The 19,856-nt window shown below is 37.2% G+C and overlaps 1 pseudogene; it reads left to right on the top strand.

The window, feature by feature from the left end:
• Window positions 1–2,550: 2,550 nt before the first annotated feature.
• On the top strand, window positions 2,551–8,549 carry LOC148019470 (protein DETOXIFICATION 16-like; annotated as a pseudogene).
• Window positions 8,550–19,856: the final 11,307 nt, after the last annotated feature.

Genomic DNA, 19,856 nt, shown 5'->3' with positions numbered 1-19,856 from the left:
AAAAAAAGAAGTCTCTCCAACCTGTCATGTGCAAGTGAGCTATTTTCTCATTTCCGAAACCGGACTGGATAGCCTTTACATATACGACCATACACCTGAGATTCACACCCCTAACACGTGAGCCTCGCACACCCACCCGTAACATAGAAACTGGTGTGTCTTAAAACACACTAACACACTGAGACGATGAATGAGAGCCCCTTCCGAGCCAATTTTAGTGGGGGCTCAAAGTGCCCACTAAAAGCACTAATGATGTGTCCCACCCTAGTGCAAGTGGGGGGCCTGAAAAATAGGGACGCTGTAACATTTATTGGAAAGCCGTGAAAAAAGAAGGATGCTAAGAAAAAAGTTGGAGTGCTTACTGGGAGTTGCCTGTAGGTAATTTTTTTGTCTATGACTTTCTTAATGCATTGCATATATATACACTTATAATTCGTTTGCATGCAAACAATATCTCTGTTTGGTTCCTCCATGTCTAAAAAAAGTGCACACAAATTGGTGGCTTTTAGTTCAAAATGCACACTCTACGTAATGGCCCCGTTTTGCTGTGTGCGTCTAAATAGGAAGAGACAGGGAGATTCATGCTTTCTCATTTCTTTTAATGTATCGTCATTTTTTGCTTTCCTCATAGGAAATTTTCTATGTTCATCACAATGTGTGTGTGTGTGTGTGTGTGTGTGTGTGTATGAGAGAGAGAGATGGAAATTTCCTCAGACGAATTTTCGTCGCACATCCTCTGATCAGTAGAGAGATATATATATATATATATATGGATGGAAATTTTCTCAAACAAATTTAATCTGTGCAACGGAATATGAGAGAGAGAGAGAGGTGTCATGAGGGGAATTCGCATAGAAGACTAGCAAATTTATTTGTTCTTCTTCAGGAAATTCCCTCGCTCGCAGCCAATTTGATTGTTGCAAACAGGAAATTTCCCCTGCTCACAGGCATATTCATGTTTACATTTTGGAAGTCTCAATCCACAGCACTAGAGAAGCTCAAAGTTAGAGGAAGTAGTGCAATCGCTCTTGTGTGTGCAATTTCTAAATGTCTTTATTATCATTTTGCAGTTCAGAAGTTGTAAAAAGGATCTGCTTGATTGTGGTCTGTAATTGAACAACTATTCTACGCTTCCTTCACAGGTACATCCTAAATTTTGGTTTCATATTCTTATTTAACGTGATTGAATATCTTTGACTTCATTTTTTCTTTGGTCTATCTTTTATGGATGTGTCTTCATTTGCCATTGTTTCCAGTGCAGCCAGAAGTCATATTTTGTGTCAGACTTGCATTATCTATTATCATTCGACCAAAATAACAACAACAACTCTTCATTGTGCAGGTTAGAGAGTTCCTTGTGACTAGAGAAAACTTATCTTGCCTTGCTTTCCTTGTTCATGCAAGAATGGCATAACATTGGACACATCACAGTTTTGTAATTCTTATGCATGCAATTGCGGACATTGTGCTCTGGTTTTTGCTGTTATATTGCCACACTGGTCATAATGCTTTTGTGCAACTCAGATGTATATTGGAGCATGTATTGTGTTGTGACTTTAGAGGCTCAAGTGTCTGGATAGGTTCTTTCAATGTGGCACGAAGTGTCCCTCCACTAATGCTCATTTCTGCTAGACAATAGCTCAATTGGTCCAAGACATTTGTGCGCTTTACGACTTCCTCATTGAATTTATCTCTATTCAAAGCACGATTTCAGTTTACAGGTTTTCTTATTTGGTCATGCGAAAGAACCTATGCACGCAAAGGGTGTAATAGCTTTCCATTTTTTGCGACGTTTAGCTTGTTTTAGCCTGAAAAAACCTGAGGTTCCTTGTGAAAAACAGTCTTTGGTTCCGAAATTCCGCTTATTTGGAACTGAAAACTGCCTTTTGAGGCCTCTAATCGTTGCACACGTGCGTATAATGCTAGGATTTTTTGTCCCTCCGCAATGGAGCAAATACTATTCAAAATCTTGGTCTTCATAAGTAGGTCACTTCAACAACAATGTTGTGTTCTTTCTTTTTAACATATCAATTCTTAATTCTCAGTTGTATAGGTTTTTATGCATCTGTAGTTTGTGTAGATATCAAACTTATCGTAAGGACTTGTATTATAATTTTGCAGTTCTCAGATTGTGAAGACGATGTGATTCATTCTACTCTAGAGTTGATCCATTGTTCGCTTGCTTCATTGGTTCATGCTCTTTTTTTTTCTAACTTCTGATTTTAGTTTATTGCACTACATTGAGTTCACAGATTACTTGTATATGCTTCTATCAATGCTTTATGGACTCGATATTCGTTGAAGGAAGTACTTGCAAGGATGTGTCTTCATTCATTGTTGTTACAAGCGCATGCTGAAGTCATCGTTACTTGCTTCCTTGATTCGGGTGTGTAAATCCGTGTAATTCGGGCAACACTTGCTTGCGACGGGCATGCACGACGATGCATCGCCAGAGCTGCTGATGCCGCCCCTTGCCCCCAAGAGATAGGGAGGCACAGCTAGTTAGCTAATATCGTCTTCCTCCTCTCTCGTCCTTGGCAAGGTCTGATCATGGCGCTCTCTACATTAACATCACCGCTAGACGGGGGTGAACAAGATGAGAGTCTTCCCATCACAAGCTCTTGCGCCTCTAATGACGACCCTGAGCAGCAGCAGCTTGCCGCTTTCGATGAGAAGAAGCAGGTGGCATGAAATAAGTGGTTCACCTGGCAGAAAGCGATGAGGTAGTGGAGCTTGGCGTGGCCCCTCATCCTTGGCAATCTGCTAAGTTTCTTACTGTAGCTTGTCTCGACCACATTTGTTGGCCATACAGGGTCGCTCGAACTCTCAGCAGCCTCCTTGGCCTACTCATTCTCCGTCGTTACAGGCTACAGTGTAGTGGTATTTCCTTAATCTCCTTAATTTATATATATATATATATATATATATATATATATATATATATATGGCCTGCCCTGCAGAAGCTCATGTGTGTTAATGTCGTATGAGTAATACCGTATGCAGTACTGTATGTCGTCCTGTGTGAAATCATGCTTGCTGCTTCCTTCCTTCCTTCCTTTGTAATTCCTTCTGTTGGATAAGAGATGATATTGTTGGGGGTGTTTTTGCCTGTCTCTTGATGGAGTTGCAATTTGGACTGAGTGGTCCGCAACGGAGACGTTGTGCGGGCAAGCGTTTGGAGCGGGAGAGTATCAGAAAGTGGGGATATACATCCAAAGTTCGATGGTGGTGCTCAATGTCGTGTCGGTGCCGCTGGCAATTCTGTGGGTGTACATGGACCAAGTGTTTGTGGCGCTGGGGCAAGAACCGGAACTTGCAGGGAAAGCAGGAGCTTACGGGGTCTGGCTTATCCCGACCTTGTTCGCCACTTCCTTCTATGCTTCCCTCGTCAGATTCCTCCAAGCGCAGAGCCTCGTGGGGCTGCTGTTCGTGTGCTTCTCCATCACTGTGCCTTGCCATGTGCCCATCTGCTGGGCTTTGGTCTTCCATTCCGGCATGGGCTACAAGGGGGCTGTTGTGATTTAGAGAGAGATGACCATACGTTGCTGTGATGAAAAAGATAGACAAATGGAGTTGCTCAAAAGAGAGAGAGAAGACGAGAGAGAGAGAAAGAGCGCGAGAGGCGCGAATACCTAGATCATCTTTCATTTACTTCAATATATTTTTATACATGTTTTGATGACGATGTTTCAATAGTCGTCTCAATATTTCATTAATTACATATTTCAATATTCCCCCTCTTTTCTGAAGGGAAAATATTTTAAGTAAATTTTTCACTTCATAGAAAAGAAAAATCAATTGAGGGCTTTGGTCTTTCGCTTCTTCTTTTGTTCGCCTCTTATAGATCTCTTTGAGACTCTTTGTTTCACCTCCTCTTATCGACACTTTGCAGCAACCCCTGAAGAAGCACAAAAACCAAGAATTAGAGGTCTATACAACATTGTTAACATCATTTAAAAACTTATACCAATGTTGTTATCATCATTTTCATCATCAAATTCTTCTCCCTCTCCTAAGGCAAAGTGTGATTCTGCATCTTCTTCATCTTTTCGTGCTTTTTGTTTGTGATAGGCTCGTTTCCAACAGTCCTCACGATAGTGACCCTAATTATGACAGTAGGAGCACACTATATCGCGTTTGGGGGTGGTAGGGGTCCGGGGATTGGCTAGGTGATGATGAAGGACTAGTGAAGTTGAAGGAGGAAGGAGGTTGTTTCCAAGACACTCCCTTTTTGCGAAAGGATGGTGATGGGGATCGACGGCCGATAGGAGCCATGGCCAAAGGTGAGGAGGTAGAAGGAGTACTAATAGAATGAGAGGTTGCATTTCTGCGCGTTGTATCCTCTTGAAGTATTTGCCCGATAAGGATGGGTAAGGCAAGATTAGGTGTGCTTCCATTGGTAGTAACAAAAGCACTTCATGAGGGCGGTAATGCACCAAGAAGCATGGCCCCGGATTGTTCATTAGGGAACACAAGGCCGGCAGTAAAAGCCTCATCTAATAGACATTGCCACACTTCTAAAAGCTTAGGGACATCATCTCCCTCATTAAGAGGTAAGTTGACCAAGCGACGATGAGCGTAGACTTGTGAAGCGATATCAGAGTGCTCATAGAGTGATTTGAGACGATCCCAAATCTCTTTAGAGGTTGGGAGACGATGGACAAGTTGTACTTGTGCATCACCTATTGTGAGAATGATATCAGAAATAGCCTTTGCATCATTGCTCTTCCATGTGGCAATGTCGGCGGCATTGGTGGGTGGTATATTAGAAGAAGAATTGGGAGGGATTGTTGGAGCGGGACATGGATTTGTGCCATCGACGTAGGACCATAGGTCTTCTCGGATTAATAGCATTTTGAACCCGAACTGCCCATGTTCTATAGTTTGTGTGATTAAGGCGGTCGATTTTATATGATTTTGTAGATAAACTGGAAGATGCCATTTAATATGTTTAAATCCTCCACAATGAATAGCCCAAAAATGGTGGCAGCTTTGTCGCCTTGGATAGCCGAAAAATGTGGCAGTTCCAACGATGCGTAAAATAAATGAATATGTATTAAAAACTTGTAATTAATGCTTTTCTTGAAGAAAGAAATTCAAAGTAATAAGCAGAAAGTCTCATTGAGGATGGTGATTGCCGCTGTCCACTATCCGCTGTCCGCTTGTTGATGAGGTGGTCACCATGGGATCTCCATCCACACGTCCAGGCTTACGTGTTTTGGAAGAGCATAGGAATGGGATCTTGAAGATTAAGAGCAGAAATGTGACGAACGAGAAGCGGAAGATGAGGATAGAAAATCAAATTGACGCATGGGTTATGCGCGTGGAGGGAGGAACGCGCTGGCGAATGATACCATGTAGTGATTTAGAGAGAGATGATCATATGTTGCTGTGATGAAAAAGATAGACGAATGGAGTTGCTCAAAAGAGAGAGAGAAGACGAGAGAGAGAGAGAGAGAGAGAGAGAGAGAGAGAGAGAGAGAGAGAGCGTGAGAGGCGTGAATAGCCAGATCATCTTTCATTTACTTCATATATTTTTATACATGTTTTGATGACGATGTTTCAAAAGTCGTCTCAATATTTCATTAGTTACATATTTCAATAGGGGCTGTTCTTGCAAACAGCATCTCCTTGTGGATTACGGTCTTCTCCCTCACAACTTACACGAGGCTCTCAAGCAAATGCGCACCTTGTGTAGCTTTCATATCTTCAGCAACACTGCAGGATATGAAGAGCTTTCTTTCACTTGCAGTTCCCTCGGCTATGATGATGTGGTAAGCATTGCGCTTGCAAGGCCTCTGGTGTCACAAAAAGAAGTGTGTGTGTGTGTGTGTTCTGAGAGAGAGATCGTGCGCTTTATAGTTGCTGGTTTCTTTCTGCGTACTGTTACACTACAGGTATGTCATGTGTCTTAAGGGGTTTGTGCAATTTGGCTTTATCTCAGCTTCGAGTGGTGGTCATATGAGGTCCTGGTCATCATTTCAGCGTTTCTACCCAATCTGGAATTCACAACTAGAATCATTGCGATCTGGTTAGGTTTTGTCCTTATTTAATATTTTGCTGATAGTACTAAAAGCACAATGCACAATTTTTTTGACTGTGAGAGGCAACTAGCGAATACTAACTTCTTTTCATGCTTTTGGACGGCAAAGCGTTAACTCAGAATCATTGGCGCTGTACATGATACCCTCTGGTATGGCATCGGCTGTATGGTAAGCTAGAGCATTGACCGCCCAGATACAGGCTTTCAGATCTTAACAAGATTTCCCTACATGACTTTTGCATGCAGAATGTAGCAACTGAAGGTTTAAACGACATTTCTTATGGGCTTTTTCCAGCACGAGACTCTGTAACGAGCTAGGTGCCGGTAAAGCGAAAGCTGCTGGAGTAGCGGTGAATGTCGCAAGGGTTGTTGCCTGAGTTGAAGCCTTGATTGTAGTACACAAGGAACTTTCAATCGATCCCCATATAGGAAAAAAAGAGAATTCCCATGGAATTCTCTAGTTGAAAATACATATAAGTGGGAAAAGTAAAAACTAGGGAAAATGGAACATTTCCTAGTGAGAATAAGTAGGGAATCACATAAGACCTTTCTTATGTAGGAAATATTTCCTACATAGGAAAATATAAAATTTTCTATGTAGGGAATAACTCCTATATAGGAAATATTTCATATATAGCAAAAAATTTCTAGAGGTGATTCCTTAGGTACTCTCACTAGGAAATCCCTCATTTTTCCTGTTTTTTATATTCCCTACTTATATGTACTTTCAACTAGGGAATTATGTGGGAATTCTCATTTTTCCTTATCACTTTATCTAGATTGCCCTTACTCTTAGACATGCTAATATCAAACAAGAAATTACACAATAATTTTTTAACTAGAAAATTATATAGAGAATGTCATCATTTCTAAGTAAGGATCAATAACATACATCTAATGATCAAAATAGATTAAACAAATTAAGACATCAACATTTACTTCTAGCAACCAAAAGAAAAATGAAAATACTTTTGAAGGAGCATAGAACTAAAAACTAATTAAGCAACATGTGTGTCTTGATTATTTTATCCCTTAAATCTCCAATATGTTGCAAAGTAATAAATGTTTGAGTAATCCCTCAAATCTCCAATATGTTGAAAAGCAATAAATTCTTAACTCAAAGTAGAAGTTATGCTAAAACTTCCACATCATCTAGACTAAGCACATTGCTATTTTTGTTTAATACAACTTTGCCATTTCCTAGAAGCCAATAAATAATCTCCTTAATCATATCATCACTTGTTGGCTTCTTTGTATCCTTAATCAAGACTCAAAAGCTAGCTTCAATCTTTTTCAGATTCATGTATGTACTCTTTAAAGAAAAGTGCATATCATGAATTGTAAGCACACCAAGATACTTCAAAAGTATGGTTTCCATGTTCTCTTTTGTCATATTAACCTCCATTGAATAACAAAAAGAGAATAAGTAACTTAGTATACTATGTATAGATAATTAAATGACACGAATTATAATATGAAAAGCCATAAATTTAAATACATTACTATTATATATATCACTATAAAGCTACCCTTGAAGCATCATTTGAAATGTTAATCTCAATGCCTTGGTTTGGGAGATCTTTAAATTCCTAATTCAAATAAAATAAAAAATTTAGATTTTGCTTTTTATGTATGACATAAACAAAAATATAAACATTTATATCTAGCACCTTTGGTTCTTTTTCGTTGATATTGGTACCTCATTTCATGCTCCTTTATTGCAAAAGATTCTTCATCTTCTCACTTGGCTAGTCAACACGTAAAATAAAAAGTTATGTAATAAATCATATCTTTAGTTATTCACTAAACTATGACGCTATTGTTCTCTCACAAACATATATCAAATACCTTCCTCTTTCTTTGACTTTTTCGAGATGTTTCATTAATGTCATCATCTGGATTAGCCTACATTCAAAACTAAAATTAGTAATCACATTAAAAACATTTATATAGAAAAAGAAGTTACATACCTTATCATTGCTTGAACTATGGATTCTTTGTTTCAAAGTTTCTTTATGTTTAGTTGAGTACATTATTTTGTCTAAACCATGTGACAATAACTTTGAAAAGCTGGCACAATTTTCCATATCAAGTGTCTCATCTTTATTTTCAACATCCTACATTTTAAGCATGTAAAGGATAAGATACTGTTAAGAACATGAATCATATGGTCAATCTTAAATTTAATATAAAGCAAAGAACCTCATCGGATGTATAACATTGAAATTCTTCAAAGCTCTTTTCTTCCTCCACAAACATATTCATCTATGGGAAATGAAAGTTAATGTGTAAGTATCTGTATAAGAGACATTCTCAAAGAAAGTTATTAGATATGAGCTTAAAAGCATTACTTGCAATGATAAATCTGTTTGCTTGTATTGTTGTCCTTCAAAGGAGCAACTTTCTTCAAGAGGCTACATCAACAAAATAAGATCATGTGTATATATTAAATGTCTCCAAAATATATGGAATCAAGTACAAAAATGATAAACATATAAGATTATAAGATACATTTTTCAAACCTTCTTCATTTGCAATATCATCCATGCTAGGAATGTATATATCAAGTTGATTAGAATCAATAGTAGCAACATATGGTTCACTCTGCTATCAATAGACACCCCTAAATGAGTATGGGAGAAAAAGAACCAATCCTACACTTATGATATCAAACTTATAAATCATGCCATCTTACCATTGATGATGTTATGTCATTTGATACATTTTGAAGCTTATCTATATCATCCACTCCAAGAGATGCGGATAATTCTCTCTATATGTCATAAGATTAATAGTTCAATAACTAAGAATCTACACCTCAAATATTAGGAAAGCCAATAAAAAAAAGTAACAATCAACTTACCTTCTTTAAAAGATCTTTTTTCTTCAAATACTTTCTTTCATCTTGCTTTGTACCCTTCCACCAGTCATATATGTCATTCTCTCTCCATATGTACTCACATCCAATGAACTTCAATGGTAAAATCTCATGATGATTTTCTGATATGATTTTCATAATATACTCTTTATCCGCATTTTAATAACGTAGATCATCTGGGTTTAAGGATTCAAACCACCTATGTACTCAATGATAATTTTCGAGCATGACAGTGTGTTGACTTTTAAAGTATTCAGCCAAGAGCTTTTTTCCATAAAGTCTACCCTCTTCTCTAAATTTCAACATGGGTGGCCGATAGATATCATCATATGATGGTATGCGTATCACTCCTATTGATACTCAAGTGATGAAAAATCATTAGTTAGTATAACCATTTCAAAAAATGACTCATTATCAACATAAGAAAGCTGGTAATACCTGATTCTTGGCTTGAAGAAGTGTTAAGGCAAGCAATCTCAATGTCTTCCTTTCTTGCATTGTCTCTTGTGTCATCTTTAGTAACTTGTTTACCTATATATACATAGAGTTAACCAAAGCTCACAATAATACAAGGTTATGAAAATTTTCAATAACACAAAAGAAAGTAATTAGATATTTTTGTATCAATTTGGGTCACCAAATTTGTACAAGTTTTTGATCCTTAAAGTTGGTACCTGCATCTTGACTTGAAGAAACATTATCGCAAGTAACCTCCTGATCTCCCTTTCTTACATTATCTCTTTTCCCACCTTTTGTTGTTCTTTTATCTATGTTTATATATATACACACAATTACCCAAAGTTTAAAAATATAAATAACTATCAAGATTTTAAATTAGGCAAAGAGACTAGTTAAAGCTAGTTAATCTCAAAATGAATCACCTAATAAAGCAAGATGTAATATATATACAAATTTTAATTTTCAAAGTTTAGTAGAAATAAAGGCATATACCTGTATCGTGATTTGAAGAGACATTAGGGCCAATGACCTCCTTAGCTTTCATTGTTTCATATATGAAGGCACATTGAATATGTGATTTAGGCTTAAGAAAAATAAAGATTCTCAAGAACTATAAGCACTTAGTAGTCTGTCACAACAGTTATCCCTTCTGCGTGTGGTTTTACAATCTTCTTTATCCACACTTATGAAATGATATATTCATATTGGACTAGACTAGGAAAACTAGAGACATGGTGAGAAAAACAAAGATCGGTCCATATGGGGGCCAATTTTACTTAGCACTAGGAAATGTAAAATACTGACAAGCATTGAATTTGAGGACAAGTCAATATTACTTTATGTGAAAACTAACCATGAATACCATGACCATCATCTACAAGTAAAGCACAACTATACCAAACATACAAGTAGGTTGATACATCTCAAAGAGAGTGTATCTCATATTATTAGATGCAAGAAAAGTGGAATTGTTTAGGAAACTCCACCAAATAGAAAACTTGATGAGGAAAACTTGACTTACGATATAGATAAGAAATCAATGTGAAGAGTTAGTAACCCAGGGGTAGACACCATATGAACAAAAGAAGAGTATCCCATGAAAGATTTACATAAAATCAAGAAAGACACAAAGTGGATTGATGAAGGATGCATAAAATTAGGTCTCTAACAAGATGGGTATACAAGAAGCTACTAAAATCTCAATTCTACAATGAAGGAAACCACCAAAAGCCAAATGTAAAGACCCCTATTGAAAAAGAACTTGTGGAAAGAACCACACTAACAATGATACTAGGATTTTTTACAACCCTAGAAAGAGTAAATCTAGTTACTCAAGGCAATCTCAAGCATAACTTTATATATGTGACATCATGTTTAATTGGTTCACAATACCTCTTATGCTATTAGGAGCTTTAGGATATGATAGATCCCTCACCCAATACTAAATGACTTGTAAGTGAGATGTGCCTTGTGCCACAGTACTTAAGATAGCTAGGTAGACAGATAGGAAATACATAAATAGAGAAAGAGACACATGAAGATAGAGAAAATATACATGCATGTGTGAAAGAGACCTCATGCTTGTACTAGCTTGATCAGCAAAAAGACAATAATTTCCTTGCAAAGCATTCCACCAAAAGTTTCATACATTTAAGAGCTTAGAAACTACAATTAGGTTTATAAATCCAAGTGAAATTTACACAATATTCTTAGTGAAAATGATATTGACCCTTGTCTAGGTTATAGTTGTTTCCTATGTTTAATTGGTATGTTTGGTATAGTTGTGCTTTACTTGTAGATGATATTGACCATGACCATGAAAGTACTCCTAGAAACCTACTACAAATCAAAACATATTGCAAGACTTATTTACAAGTATTCATTCTAGTATGAATTAAGGGAGGGGAGGGAGGGGGGACAGGTGAAGGGGAAAGAGAGAGAGAGAGAGAGAGAGAGATATATATATATATATATATATATATACCTCGGCGTCACATAAAATGGCGATCAATTCCTTGGCCTTCTTGAACAGTCCGGCTCTGTGCGCGCTTGCTGAAGGTCACAACATTGCGCACAGTCGCATTCTCGATCCGGCGCAGCTCCATCTTCCCACGGTCCATCTTCGACGATATTGATTCCTGTCGTACATCGCTTCTGATCTGAATCTTTAATATTGAATCTTTGAATTGGCGCTATATTGATGTCAAAAGGGCTATATTGAATTGGCGCTATATTGTCTGGGACAGGGCAGATGTACGACGGGAATTGATTCCCACGGCCCAACCTCCGCTTCTTGTCGATTCCCGTCTGAGACGTCTGGGACATGGCAAATTATTTAATATTGAATCTTTAATATTGATTCCCATCGACTGAGATGTTTGGGATAGGGGCGCAGATATATGAAGCGGAGGTTGCGCAGTACTTCTAGCTGGCAAGACGAAGCTGGGGGAGCTGCAGAAGGTGAAGAATCCGAAGCAGAACAACATCAAGGGGTCAGGGGAGAAGAAGGCGGAGGAGAAGCAGGATTAAATGGAGGCTCCCATGGGGACAATATGTGGGCGCGCAGGGAGTCGACAAGCTCAGCCGAGGTGCGAAGTACTCTAATCAGGGCGTGGCACATACACAGGCAGCAATTTTGTCCCACCCTTTGATCGCTTGCACACCTCGTCCGAGAAGACGTTGAACTGCCCGTTGGTGGATATCGAGCCGTCCGACGTGTAGTCGATCGCGAAGGCGAGGATAACATGCACCTTCTACATGTCGACGTTGATCGCTAGCGCTAGATTTCTCAGCGTCACGCCATTGAATAGGGCGACACCTTGCCGTTCCCCGTGGGACTGCTAGCTGGAGCGAGGAGAAGAACTGGACGACGATCGAGCCGAGACACAGACCTGAGCCTATCTGCAGCTCTCTACAATAGCTCAAAGAGGATTAGAGGATAGGCAAATGAATAGAGGATAGGTAGATGAATACCATAGCTCAAAGAAACCTTTCTCTCTCTCTCTGTGAATATTGGTTGAGTTATAACAAGTCTCCCTCAAAATGGCGGCAAAATGAACGTTGCTACCAACCCTGCGCATGCATCCTAAAAGCACATTAAACCCCCTAAGAATTTAATGAAATACATAATCTCTTCCCGTTTTTCATTCCATTATTAGACCTTAATAAAGGATGCATCATCTTGCATATGTACATATGCAATTATGCCACAGAGTCCATTTGACATTGGAATATGTCTTTTGGGGGTTGAAATAAAATCCACCATAATCTCATAGCCGCTAATCTCTTAGCCATGCAAAAGCACGTGACGTATTTAGTCCTTCCCCCCGGTCCGCAAACATTTGTGTAGCAGTCCCCTTGGATCAAATATAAAAGTAATATTACTCTCATCAAGCTCACCAATAATGAAAATTAGATTTTGGTATTTCTTGGTAAAAGTTTACATTTATATAATGGATCAATGTTTGATACCTACATGCTTACACAACGTAATTCTATATTGGATTTTGGTGTTTCTTCTTTTACATTGCACATACTAAAAAGAGGAGCCTTCACCCTTTGGAGATTCTAAAAATAGGCAAGTAGCTTGTAATCAGAGTCATCATCATCAATGTCATGAAATTCCAACTATAAAATGCAAGTGGCTCCTCACAATCTCATGAATCATGTCATTAATTTTGGTAAACATACGCTTAGTGTTTCTTGTAACAAAGTAACGATCTCAAGTCCTCTCTTAGATTTGGGGAGCTTTGAGAAAGACAACACAGAAGTTTTTATAGAGGAGATTGGTATGTACATTATAAAGTTGACTTATACTCAGAAGACAAAGTTCATTGCTAGATGTCATCATTAAAGTAGAAACAGATGAGTGGTTGCAAAAGAGGAGGCATTTTGAAAATAAAATAAACTTTGGATACTTTTCAATGTTTTTAGCCTCCTCTTTGCACTATATAGAACTCCACTAGATCCTCTAAAACTTGTGGATGAACTCAATTGTACTAATAATATTCTACAGGTGGGGTTACAGACACAAATGCTCTATGTTTAATTAATTTTTCTAGAATAAGAAGTTTTAGGGGAACTATGGCTTAATTAATTGGAAAACTCTAGATTAAGAATTGTTGTAGGCAACAATAGTAAGCATAGGTAAAGGTAAAATTTTCACATGATTTCATTCAATAAAGGGTGCATTGCTTAGACATCTATACACTTAAAAATGTAGAAATCTTAACTAAACTAAGCACTCTTAATGTAGAAATCTTAACTAAACTTAAAAATGTACAAATCTTAACTAAACTTAAAAATGTACAAATCTTAACTAATCTAAGCACTACATGTCTCTCTAAATAGGTACATTGATCCTTCTTTGCTCCGAAAGCTTGAAGCAACTCAACCTTTTTCAATGTAGTGTGATGAATGAAAACATGTGACATGGGGTCCAAGCTTAGAAACATTTAAGGACACATAGTACATATGCTTACATGGAATGGAATCTTGATACTTTCTTTCTCTCTTCTTAAAATTAGTGCAGATGCAATGAGTAAAATATGATATAGAGTAATTAATTCCTAGAGGAAACAAGCTTTGCTTCCTTGTGCACTAACATAGAACAAATGTCACTTATTTCTCAACATAATGGACAAACACTTGATATTCACATCAAGAATCTTGCCCTTTTGAATATGTTTTTGAAATTCCATTATCAACCTTTATCTCCATTTAACTAGCTTAATGTTTTGATATTTCAATTAATATCTACTAGCAACACTTGCAAAAATAGATACACATGGAGAGTGGCTACAAATAGGGCTAGCATTTTGCAAGACATTCATTATCTTGAAGTTGTGGTCCCACAATATCATACTTATTAACCATCGATGATTGTGTATTTGAGATGTTGCAAAACCAAGTGAGCCCTCACTTGTTTATGGTTGTAGAGGCATATGAGTCTTGGTCCAATTCATGAAGCACATTTGGCTTGGTTTCTTTTCATTCGGCCCAGGTCCACAAAGGGTGACCTGATTTCTTTAGGCTCCCTCCAAGCTCAAAAGCTAACACTTTTACATTCTCTCATGTCAAGAATTTTGACAGAACGTGGGGATTCCCTTTGGTGTCATTGGATTGAGGTGCATCACGCTTAAGCAAGAGGTAACTTGCATAAGTCTACATGAAAGCATACCAATTTTGTTTACGATTGACCTCTCCTATGGTATTACTGTTGCAAAGAGGACGATGATGTATTACACATATACATGCAAGAAATTTAGGTAGCCATCACTCAAAAATTTATTTCACCGTGCTATTGCTTTGGGAGACTTTTGTGGATCAACAATACTTGGAAACATTTAGAAAGCATATTTCTAGACAATAGGGATAATAGAGGCATCACATATATTTCTTCCTATTCCATCATTTATGCTACTATAGATTGGGATGAGGCTTCTCTATATGGTTGGTATGATACTTCAAACACCTACTCCAAGGCTAGTCCATATCCCAATGTCATCCAACTTATAGGAATGATTATGCCTTGGATTATGTAGGGCATGATATGGACTACAATATGATGCTTGTGCATTCTACTTAGACCATGTTGGTCGTCATCAAGAGACCACGGATCATTCGCACGCCACCTCCTCAATAGGATATCGATGTCCTCTAGGAAATACATGCAAAAATTTTAGGTAGCTAACACTCATATTTTATTTCAGTGCATTATTGCATTTGGGAGCCATTGGTAGATTGGCTAGTACTTCGATGCTCTTAGAAATTGTATTCTTCAATGAATGATAATAGAGCCTCATGGCAATTCTAACATAACTAAATACAATGTTCTTGTTTTCTCCTGCTTGATTGTCTTTCTTCAACATCAGAATCTCTATAGACTTACATGTCCTCAATGTGCAAGTGTGTCCGACACTAGCATCTGCCATCACTTTCCATTACACACCTTGCAGTCTTTTCACTCTCACATGGTATACACCTTTCAAGCACGTCACATGATATTGGAAGATACTTTCAAAAACACATCACGGAAGGTTGTTATACATTACAAGATTGGTATGTATATACACACAAAAACACACACACACACACACACACACAAGGCATTTCATTGCAATACTGTAAAAAACAATCTAATAGTAACTAAAAAGGTTGCGTTTTTTGGCATTTTGCCACTTTTACTATTTTTCCTAGGTTTATTTGGAAATATGTGTTGTATAGATATATAATACAACAAAATCTTTGTTTGTGTATGTTAAGTCAAACCACCTAGGATATTATTCCATTATAGCCCTATATATATATATATATATATATATATATATATATATATATATATATATATATATATATATATATATATATATATATATATATATATACATACATACATACATACAAACATAGAGAGAGAGAGAGAGCGTGCACAAAGTTGTTACCCTTAGAAGTTAATGTTAGTGTTAATGTTATAAATACAACTATAATATATTTAAATTCTCATGATTAATTTTAGTTTACCAAGCCTTTCTTGTATACCCATCATAGCTACCCATGTGGTCTAGGAATGGGGCCTGAATGAAAGTTAAACATAGAAATAAAATAAATAAAATACTAAATATTAGTAAAGTAAAAATAAGATTGATCTAGTCACCTTAGTCGAGTATGTGGGCTAGGTGTGGGGCCTGCAAGTTTGGCTAGGTGTTGTATACCCAAAGCTAGAAATTTTAGTGTTGTATAAGTTGCAGCAAAGGCACATTCACTTTCTACAAGCTCGAGTACTAGCACAAGAGGCACATGCTATGGTTGCACAATAATCTCCTTATCACTTGGCATTTCTAGAAAAGACATATGTTGTAAATGTGATTATAAGAAAATAAGCTCGAATGCTTGCATGTGAATGGAGGGGATAATGGTCGGCATGGAGCATTGTGGAATTGTAATATCTTGTGTTTTGCCCACGCATGTGTCTCTTTGGGTGTGAAGGGGGGGACTCGTGGATGAAATTTAAACAAAGGTTGAATAATCTTTACAAAATCCTTTCCTTTCTCTCGTCAACTGGAGCTGCCTCAAACTGCAATTGAAATATATGTTCCTCATCATTTTCATTTTTCTTATCCTCATCACCACTGTTATAGTCATCATCACCTTTGTCCTTACCTTCTCGAAACCATCATTATCAGCTTGAATTGAGAAATAGAGAATTGTGATAAACATCATCTTTATCTTATCCTCATTGTACCTTTAATTCCCTATTACATAAAAATAGGGCAGCTGCAACAATGACTGCAGTTTATGGAGCAGCCTTGGAAAACTCCACCATGCTACAACCCTTCATCAGCATAGTCGATCTCCTCTACCACCGTTACCCTACTTAGTAACACATACCACTCCATCCAAATCTGTAGACCCCTCTATAACCACTCCTCTCTCGATAGCTTTTGGCTCAGATTTTATTATTGCGATTAGTCTAGCAGCTTGACTTGCTCAGGTCACAGTAGCAGACTGATATCTATTCATGGTGTCATTCTTCTTTATGGACATTGTAATTAGAAATGCTACTTGGTATTATATGTAAACTTAGCTTTTTAGCAACATAGCCGAGTTTAAAGAAGCAAAGATAAAGCTACAAGAGTGCTAATGAGTTTGAAGGAAATTATCATTATTTGGAGGAGGAGTTGCCTTGTATTCATGGAAGAGTGGACCACTTGGAGAGCATCCAAATTTGAAATGCAAGAATAGGCATGTGAGAGACCAGAGAAGACAACCCTTGAGACTCAAGCCTAGAAGAGAGAATCAACTTCAAGACTTAACACCTATAGTCCATAACATTTATTTTGAGAGCATGTTAGACCATTAATCTTTTACTACAAGAGTCAAATCATTTTTATCTTTTATCATAAAAATGTTAAAATATGTGTTCTTCTATCATACATAAGATTGGAGTGATTTTAATGTACTCATTATAATAAGGGTGATATTGAAGCTCTATAATGCCTATGATGGTTCATCTTGCCTTATTTGGAAACTTATTGAAAGTGGAAACGTTTACATTACTCCATACGATGACAAAGTACATGTGAGAGTTTTGTTTTGTTGTGATTGAATATGGTGCACCTTTTTTTCAAATTATAAAGGTCAATGCTAAGGTATGAAGAAAATTTGGTGCCTTTGAGACTTCATGTGGAACAATCTTTTGATCATACAATGAATAGTCCTTTCCTTGAGATGCATACAATGCTCTATACCTCATGTGGCAAATGTGATATATATGATGTGGTGATGTCTAGCTACTAGTTGGCTTAGTGAGTTGTTGCCATGTCCAATATTTCTTTTGGTTCAACTCTTAAAAAAGAGAAAGATTAGTATCTTGAATTAAGAGAGTGATTACTCTTTACTTGAGGGATTGATTGCATGAAGAATATTGTGAGAATCAAGAACAACCTACTAGTTCTAGGTGTTTTGACTTGAGAATGTTCTTACATGCTAACAAAACCTAAGAAAATGATGATATCATCTAGAGTTTGAGTTGAGTCTAATAACATTAGATTCGGTGATAGAAGGATCCTCATTGGATAGAAAGATTTAAGACTACTTCTTGGAGGAGAGTTCAATTATCTATGTTGGTGGCTTAGGGTTGTAGTACTTGTCAGATATCCTCACAACTTGAAAAGGGATTTTGAGGGAGGTGAGATGTCTGTAAGAGTACTCCATCATTGGGCAAAGGGAAATTAAGGCATAGGAAAGTTGCTTCTTTGTAGTTTGATATGAAGATTGTTTCCACTTGAGCATGTAGTTGATGTTGCTAGTCTTATCACGTAAGTCTATTAACCCCCAAGTTGATGTTGAGTGTAAATATGGTGAGTGGATGAGAGAGCCTCTATAAGTCAAGCAACACTCGAGTTTTTAGCATAGTTGCAATTCTTTTGGGTAAGTTGCATGTTTCTCCCAAGGAGATTTCCTAAAAAATCATGAAAAAACTACTCATTTTCAAAAATTGGGTTCAATGTTAACATGTACTTTTTTTAAAAATCCCAAATCTAGTAGTTTTTTAATTATACTTCTTTAGTGATAAATATTGTTAGTAAATTGGATATTTTTAAGTAGTTTATATTCACACTAGTACATGATTAACTATCAAGAGTTTTATCCATCACAAAACTACGCATTTTGTTTATCTTCACCTTAGTTTTAAACAAATTTTGATCTTAAAGCTATCAACTATTTTGGCCCCTTAAATAACTCTTTAGATATCCAATGGAGTTTCTACACTTGATATTTGGGATAATATTAATATATATTCTAGGATGTACATATTGATATATTAATACTTAGTAGTATTGCCTAATGAAAACAAGTATTGTATACTAAGTTTTGTGCATTTCAATGAGATATTGACTTTAAGATGCCATATGTGAAGTGAATGTAGTAATTTTTCAATAAGATATTAACTTACACTTATGAAAGTAAGTGCTACATAAGAATTTACCACATACTCGATCAATGCATTGAGACAGTGCCTCTCTGCATATCGAGTCTCAAGGCCGATGGGATCGCGATTTGTAATGGAGTGCTGCAAAGAAAAAAAAATGCTAACTATTAGAAACATGATTGTCAATACAAAGAATATTTCAAAAAAACAAACAAGCAAAACAAAAGAAAAACTTACAAAGTCCTCCAAATATGTCATGTGTGGACGCAGATGGGAGAGGACCCATCTTAGGCAGACTCCTAGGGGTTATGGATATCTGGTCGATAGTAGGTTAGCAGGAGCCATCATCATGAATGATGAGGGAGGAGGGTGATGGCTTGCATGAGAGAGTTGTGCCAACAAGTTTTTCGGCACAACGTCTTGGATCATTGGAAGAACATACCGGAGGGGAGCAAGGACTACATAGTAGCATCCTTGCATGAGGAGTTTCCGGTGTCAGCCGCAGTAGATAGATTCTCTACAGGCTGGATGATGGATTGCATGTGTGTATACATGTCACATAGACGATCCGACACACGCAAGGTAATCAAGAGTAGGGCTGCAAAGCCCAAGTGGTTAGATGCGGACGACTGGCCTCGACTGAGGGAGGGCATTTTTCTCTAGCAGCCCATGCCATCCGCCACTCTTGCCATCATGCAGTTTCAAAGACAAGGGCAAGTAATGGTGGATGATGTCCTCTATCAAATCTTCTTGCAAGGCATCCCCAACCTATGTTATCATAATATGCAATTCTAAACTCAAAGCTAACATTGAAACTTAAATGTAAATTGCATCATTGAATAAGGGTATGTTGATTATTGTTCCTACCTTTAAGGTGCCCTCTATGTCATATTTTGTTCTCTTTCCAACCTTATGGAAAGCCATATTGTGAAAAAATTGACTCTGTGTAAACACAAATACACTTAAGTATAGTGCAGCATGGCTTATAATCATGTTGTGTACTATTTAAATGTATGTTACAAATATATAAACTCATAAACATG

This window comes from Lygodium microphyllum, chromosome 20, assembly GCF_053477565.2.
Source record: "Lygodium microphyllum isolate KBCC chromosome 20, Lygodium_microphyllum_v1.1.10, whole genome shotgun sequence".
Lineage (NCBI taxonomy): Eukaryota > Viridiplantae > Streptophyta > Polypodiopsida > Schizaeales > Lygodiaceae > Lygodium > Lygodium microphyllum.
Note: the sequence above shows the minus strand (reverse complement) of the source record. Positions and strands in the feature narration are given on the sequence as shown.